The following is an 8,564-nucleotide window of genomic DNA, read 5'->3' as shown; positions in this document are numbered from 1 at the left end:
AATTAAAAGTCTAACTAGCTTATAAATTTCACTTACTTAAGTCTTCCTCTTAACTATCTATATAAAGTCCTAAATACAAGTCCTAAAGCTAGGTATAAATCTAAATAGCTAGTTGTAGTTAGTAGTATAAAGTACTTTAGTATATAATTATTTCTTTACCTAATATAATACTAGACGCTTATAAATAGGTAAATAGACTACTCTCTTCTAGAAAGCTATTAGAAGTTAGAAGAGCCCTTAAAGTTATATATAGCCCTTATTCCTACTTTAAATATTACTAGATAATCTTTATATCTTACTTAATTTTAATAGACTAAAGCTAACTATATATAATTGTCTACTTCTCTAAGTTAAAATAAGTAACTATTAAAACTTCTAAAGTTAGGTTATATTTATAGTATAGAATTATTAGTATATTCTTAGTCTATAATATTAGTTTTTACTTCTTTATAGCCGCAAAGTTAAAGCAGTTTATAGACTAAATAAAACCTTTCTCTCTTTATTATATTTTATAGCTTCCGCTTATACTAGCTAGGCTATTATTTTAAATAAGAAACTCTTTCCTATTATATAATATTTAAACTAGGATTTTAAGTATTTATATAATATATAAATTAGTAGGGTTGACTTACCTAGGTAATGTTCTTAGCGAATATAGCGTAGAATCCGCTCTCACTACTATTATAAAGTGCCTAGTTAATAAGCTAGAGTTGTATAGGGCTATATATTAGGTACTTTCTCTAGGAATCCAAGTTATTAGGTATAATTATTAAAATTTTAAGGCTTAAATTAGCTATCTTTAGCTATATTTTCCTTTTTATTATATGAACTGCCCTTTACTTACAAGACTACTTAGTAGAAAAGTCTTTATTTAGAAGTCTTTTCCTATTAAAGTATAAGGTCTAGGTTTAGAGAATATATTAATTATTAATCTCTCTTTTTATACCTTCTTTTTCTAGATTATTAATATTAGTTATAATGTCCTAGTATTTTAAAAGGTACTTAAGGTAGCCTTTAATCTATTTATATACCTATTTATATACTAGAGTAATTATTACTTAATATTTTAGATTACTTTCTAGCTTAGTAAATATATTACTTTTATAACCTATAGCGTCTAGCTCTAAAACTATAGCCTTAAATTATATAATATACTTAGGAACCTCTTATTACCTTATAATTAAAAGTATCTAGTAAAATAATAGTTTTAGATTAGCCTTTAAGTTACTATTATTTTCAAGGTATTATCTAATAATATCCTCTACTAAATTCTACTTATTTACTATTTTATTTATTTTATAATCTATTGGATATAATTGCTCCTATATACTTTTACTTACATTTTCAGATTAGGTTATATTCGTTATAAGTAGTAAAGATAAAAATATATTATTTTTTAAAATTTAATCTATAATATTAATAGCTAGGATAAGATCTTTAGAATAGTTATTATTAATCCTATAATTTGCCTTTTTATCCTAAGGATAAGCTAGCTTTATAAGATTATATTAATTACTTGCTTGCCCTTTATAAATAAGCTCTTTCTTACTATCTTTCTTACTAGGACTAACTTTCTAGCTATTCTAGAGTATAATGTCTATTTCTTTTATAACCCCTAGTTTAGTATTATTATAGTCTAATTTCTTACTAAGCTTATCCTAATTCCAACCTTATTTAAGTCTAGAAGTCTTTTTATTTTCTTTATCTTATACTAGTTATTGTCTAGTCTTTTAAATATTTAAGTTTTTATTCTTACTTCCCTAGCAATATCTTAAGTTTATAGTTTCTTAATTATAATTATTGCTTCTTAGTCTATATATTAGAATACTTTTATAAGTAGCTAGCTATTACTAACTATAGATTTATTATTATATAGCTATTCTTAATATTCTATTCTTATTTATATACTAGGGTCCGGATTTTATACTCTATGTATAGAGTTGCTAGAATTTGTAAATTTTTTATTTTGCTTAATAACTTTTCTTAGTTTATTTTATATTATAGGTTTTAAACTAACTTAGTATAAGTAATATAAGTAAGAGCTTTAGCAACTAAAGCTTGCTATAGTATAGGTATAGGCTAGATTATAATATAGAAATACAATATTAAGATTTATTATACTACTGCTAAAGAGTATAAATTTTAGTAATTAATATCCTTACTAGCTTTTCGAATACTAAAAACCGATAGCTAGACAACCTTAGAGCTTTTATACCTAATATAATCGCTTAAGATTAATTAAAACTAAGTAAGTATTATCTATTCTTTAGCCTATTAGTCTCCTAAAATTTATTTTTAAATAAAAACTTTTAAAGGTTTTGCTATTAACTTACTTTTGAAAATTCTTTATTCTATAGTAATACGCTTCATATAGCTAGCTATTAGTAGATATAGCTATTTGTCTTTAATAGCTTATAAAACTTTAAGATTTATAAATTATTATTAATAGATTTTACCTCTATAGCTTTTTTTAATGTCTTCGCAATCCTACCTTTAATTATACTCTTACTTAGGTTATAGGGAATCTTTTTTATTTAAAGTACTTACTATTCTTTAATTAGGGTTACTGCCTAAGATCTAAATCCCCCCTAGTAAAGATTATTACTATAATAATAGCTTAACTAATAGACTTTAAAATCTCTAGAATATTTATATAGAACCTATATTAAGGATATCCTTTACTACTATAATAAAAGATTATTATCCTTACTTAATCTAGGTTTATATAGTGTATCCTAATATAATATTAATTTAATTTAAGTTTAATTGCATAAGAGACAACCTATTAAAATAATATATAAATAGTAATATATAAAAGCTTATCTAAGGCCAATATAGTAGCTAGTATAGTATTGAGTAATTCTATTAATATATAGTTCTTTGTTTTTAAAATAAATAATAAGGGAATTTTATAGGCTATAGTCTAGTTTATAGATTATTTCTCCTAACTTTTAGCAGTATTTTTAGCTTAGTTAGTAATAGTTTGCTACTTCTAACTAAATAGGAAGGAGGGTTTTAATTAGTTAAGATAGTTGAGAGTAGCAATTAAAGGAAGTTAAGAGAAGGGATTGCTAAACATCTTTAAATCTATAAATAATAGGTTATAACTTTAATTTCTTTTTTAGGAATCTAGTAGGTTTTAATAGAGACTTATAAAAGCAAATACTAAAGCTATACTTATAATATAATAATTAAAGACATAGTATATCCCGCTTACAAATCGCAATTAAATTTAATTATTAATCTTACCTTTAAGTAGAAGTTCGCTTTAAATTATAAATAATAAGTTTTATATATTATAACTAATATCTAGAGTTTTCTATCTTTATTAAGTCTATAAGCTATAAGAGCGAAGGGTTATATAAATACTTTTTTCTTTATAAATTAATAACTTATTAAAAGCTAAAGATTATTTAACAGGGACTATATATATATATACTCCTATAGAGATATAGATAAAGTCTAATGAAAATAAGAAACTAAAAACTAGTAAAGAATTTAAGCAAATAGTAATTATTTTTATAAAAGAAATATAAGAAGTCTATAATTTTAATAGTTTACTTAAAGGTAAGTCTATAAATTCTTTCTCTTTTACTTACTTTATAAGGGATTCCTTATAGGCTTTTAGTATAAGATATTAAAAGTATATTAAGATTATTTTGCCCTTCTTAATTTTCCTAGGTTTAGCTTTAAATAGAAGTCCTTTATAGCTAATACTTTTATAAGATTATTACTATAGCTAGTTGCTTACTATTATATATTCTTTTATTCCTTCTTCTAACTAATTTCTCTATACAAGTATAAGTACTATTAGATCTAGGAGCTAAGTTAATAGCCTTAAACCCTACTCTTAAAACTCTATCTTATAATACCTATAGAGCTACTCTAAGTATAACTTATCTAGTTATATTATTAGATAGCTAAATAGTCTACTAGCTTAGTAGACTCCACTATATTTACCTAATACTTATTTATTTAGCTAGTAGAGTAATAAGGACTATAGCTATCTCTAGCGCGCTTGTAGATAGAGTTTCTTTAATAATATCTACTACTAATAATTTTAGCTACTATTAGTTAGTTAGGACGTGAGGAGCCCTCTTACCTAGCTAAATCAATTGCTACTACTATTAACATAGTATAGCAAGTAATTAAGTTAAATATAGGGGTTTATTAGTAGTACTATTTTACTAATAGCTTACTAAATTAGCCCCTCTATACTTGCCTTAATAAAATAATAGCCTTAGATTCCTCCTTAAGAAAAATGTAAGACTAGCTTAAAAGACAATAATATTTATTATACTATATATCCTTACTATCTAGCGTTCTTGTTCCCTACTAGAATAATTATAGCCCTTGCGCCTTCCTTGACTAGAACGTGCGCTAGACTATTGTCTAGAGCGATTTTTATCTAGTATAAACAAGACTTCTCTATAATAAAATATTTTTGTTCTAGTAATCCTTAAGCGTCGCAATCCTAATAAGATGTTTACTACTATGCGATCTCGCTAAAAATACTTTATATACTCTGTACAGTCCTATTATTAGTTGTCTTTCAATAAGCTAGCTTTAGATAAAGTTATAATAGACGCTCTATTATATATAGATAGGTAAATTATAATACTTACTATATAGCTTAAGGACTTTTGTTAGTATAGAGGCTACCTATTAGAATTTAACTATATTACTAACTCTATTCTTAGATTTATTTATACTAATGCTCTTTACCCTCCGCTAGAATAACCTCTATTATTTATATTAACTCTATTTAAAAAAGTATACTTCTAATCTTATAATCTAGAACTATCTTAGCCCTTAGACTAAATAGTCGATAAGCTAGTGTTTAGAAGAGCGCTACCTACCTTTAAAGTTTAAATATATAATCTAAAGAGTTTTATAATATAATTACCCCCCGCTAACAATTTTGTCTTTAATAAGTTTAGAAGCATACTCTTTAGATATACACCTATTTAATATTTTATATTGACTATTAAATTATAGTTAGATGTTAATTAAAGGAGGAATTAACCCTCAACTAAGTGGTCTACAACAAGAAAGCTATCTTCTATTAATTCTAGAGAATACTTCTAAGTTGAAAAAATCTACTTAAAGCTAGATATATTAAATTATAAATAATTCGGTACAAGCTACGCTAAAAGAACTACAAGTTTAGATTTGCTAGGTCGTAAAAGATAAAGTCTAAGCTACGCTAGAAGGCCTCTAAGATCTCTAAGAACTTATAATCCGCCTAGTTCACTAGATCTTCAGGGCCGGCGGCTTGGTAAAAGGCTAAAAAACCAATTTCGGGAAGCCGGATAGCCACTAGTGCCTTCCGATGGCCGCTCAAGCCTACTAGCGGCCGACCCGAACATGCTGCAGCCTAATGGGAGGCGAGAAATACGTCGAACGGGAAGAGATTATATTAATGCTATGTTGAATCCAGAGGATCCGAGAGGCATTACTTAGAGCGCTGCTGCAGATATAACTTCCGCAGCCAACATAGCGGGCGGAATAGTTTTCTGGCGGCTATAAGACGAAGTCAATGTCAACGACCTCAAGTATCGAGAAATGTCTCGCAATACTAGGCAACTGAAGGAAAGGAGCATAGGCATAGTAAAGAAATGAAAATAACTTTTATATATAGACGGAAATATTAGTATAAGAACGACGTGCTAAACAATCGAAACCAATCGCATTTGCCTTCTTCACGCCTTCCCTAGCCAGCTAGCCAACCCGTTTTCTCCCCTCTTATTTCGGCCTCTTTCCTATCTCCCTTAACTTTCCTCCGCCCCTTCTCACCCGTCCCTTTCAACCACTCTCGCCCCCTAATCCAACGAAAGCGAACATTGACGCCCCGTCACTAGGGGATAGTGGCTGCCCCCGCGCTTGCCACGATAGAGCATCGGCTATGGAGCGCATTTGCATTTCGGTTCCTAATCTACCCTCCCCAAATGTCCTCTCTATATCATGTCCCTCTTTCCTTCTTCCTTATTGCTTAATGTTTTACCCTTTCTTTTTCTGCCCTAACGATCTCGCTATTTACGATGATTATTTTTTATCTAGACAAAGCTATTCAACCTAGCAATTTTAGTAGCTCGCTATCTTTTTATTAATAGCTACGGATTGGACTCCAGAGTCGACAGCCATACATTGATTCTCGCATTCCATACCTTAGGGATGCTTAACGCTAAGACCGCAGCTCGCCACATACTTAAATATCGACATCTAATAGTACTGTTCGAAAGATGTAGTTTCCTGAGAAGGTTTTATATCCAGGGAAAAATAGCCTCCAATAAGGTGGCTTTGGAGTTATAAAAATAAGCGGCCTATTACAAGCGATTAAGAAGCACGCGAAGAAACCGAAACGTATATAGTTCGCTACTATATTATGGATTTGGAGCTATCGGAGAAATCTTATACCGCATCTTATTAAACTCATCCAACAATCGCATTTAATCCTTAAGCCAAAACCTGCGCCGGCGATGCCTATTCTCTCTCTAGCTACAAAATTTCCTTCTCCGGTAGCAAGGAGAATCGACTACCACCAAAGGAATCTTCTACTAGGGACGTCCCCCTATTCGAGTCATATACTCCCCAAGCTCTATAGACGCCTATAAACGAAAGCGTACGCAAGAAGAGGAAGAGACGCAGCTTGCTAAGTATGTGGAATAGACAACGCTATATAACGTACCTGCGGGAGGAGAGACCCTTGCAGGAAAAGCCGATAATAGATAGACAAAGAAAGGGAAGATCAAACTACGGCATAGCGAAGGCTGTTCTATGGATGTAACGCATAAGACGAACCAGAGAAATTTGTGCGCGGCCAGAAAACTTGTACGACTCCCGGCAAGGATGAAGATTGATAGTTAGGCATACGATCGAACATCTCGATGCTAGAATGTCTTTCATCAGAGTACGGCTGGATGGGAGTCTGGACAGATAAGCACATCGTTCTGTTTCTTCTGAACTATTAGTCAACGTCTTAATTGGGCTACATGGGATAATAGAGACTTTCCAACAATCGACTTAAAGCAGGTATAAGTAAACGAATTTAGCGTAGGCAATTATAAAAGCGATCATAAAATCTCACGTCTTAAATCATGTCATCGTCATCTTGGTTTTGGTGGGGTTGTCGACAGCGCGCGCAGCCGAAATGGTTGGAGATATCGCGTTGGCGGGATTGTGTTTTCTGCGACAAAGTTTCCACGTGCTGGCACCTATTCCATTCGGGCGAGGTATGAGAGGGAAGAAGCTGAGGTGGTGTAGGACGGGGCTGTGTGATGGGTGACGATTAATGGTGTAGATGGTGACCTACTTAAAAGGGTCGTCTTTGTTATGCCCCAGAAGTCACTGCGAAAGGCCAACGCTTGATGCTCTGCGCGAATTGGGAAGATGCCAAAGTACGTAGAGGCCGATTGACGGGCTGAGTATATGCCAAAACTACGATATGGGTTGGCTCCAGCTATATTAATCTATCGAGGTGGCTGTATTTTACTGACAGCTGTTTCATACCACACCTCTATCGCCCTATATCTCTTGTCCCTTTCTGAACCATCCAGCTCACAGCTCCCCCGCTTCCTGCCACAGCTACAACTCCCAGTCACATTCCCACCATCGCCTTGCCATCCCCCAGACCATCCACCATCCCCATCTTCACCCCCTCCTACCCCTCCACCAGATCTCCCCAAACCCCAATCACTGCCCCGCCCCCCCTCCCAGAAGCCACACTTCCACAGGCCACTGCAGCCACACCAACACCGCTCGCATCCCCTTCCACTATTAGCCATCTACCATTCCAACCACCCGTAACGAACTTCCCAACATACAAGCAATATAGGCCGGCTCTATCCCGGACAGTGCCCAAACAAGCGCATCCTCGACTTACAGAACATCGATCCCTCTGTCGCACCAAGGAAGAAGGTATAGGGGAGGACGAGTAAGATACTCGCGTAGAAGGCGTTAACGCGGCGCTAGCAGCGGCGTCTCTAGTGCTTGTGGTTTTTCGAGGTAGTTGTAGTAGTAGTAGTAGTGGTGGTAGTGGGGACAGGGCGAAGTTGGGGTATGCCATTTGCTATGCGGGCGGTGGGTTTGGTTATTGTGAGGCGTAAGGTTGCGTGTAAAGGATATTGAGAGGATAATAGTTGATCCCGGAACCCGAGGGCAGGGGGAGAGGGGAGAGGGGAGATTGCGAGGTGGATGTAGGTTGGAAAGGAGGCCTTGGGGGACGCGTAGGTTATTTGTATGATCGATTGAGTTTGGGTTTGAATGAGTGCGGGGGTCCACGGGCATTGACACTGATTTGCTCCGAAGATCAATGCTATGACAATCTTCCAGTTGGAGGGAAGGAGAGTGGCAGCGTTGAAGAACCTGGCGTGTGCGATGGACGCGCGTAGTCAGGGATTGTCTCGTGTCAAATAATGGTATGGTGCCGTTGCTGAGATGTCGTCTACTCGTTGTTCTCACGCTTTGAAGAAGTCAGGGAAGTCAGAGAGGGACTTCTGTAGATATACTCAAGAAAGCAACAGGTATCTTCTTTGGAAATGTAGAAGACACATTGTACGTCATGA

The sequence above is a fragment of the Bacidia gigantensis genome (genome assembly GCF_019456465.1).
Source record: "Bacidia gigantensis strain McMullin 20006 chromosome Unknown contig_283, whole genome shotgun sequence".
In the NCBI taxonomy this organism is placed as follows: Eukaryota; Fungi; Ascomycota; class Lecanoromycetes; order Lecanorales; family Ramalinaceae; genus Bacidia; species Bacidia gigantensis.
This window is presented reverse-complemented; position numbering follows the sequence as displayed.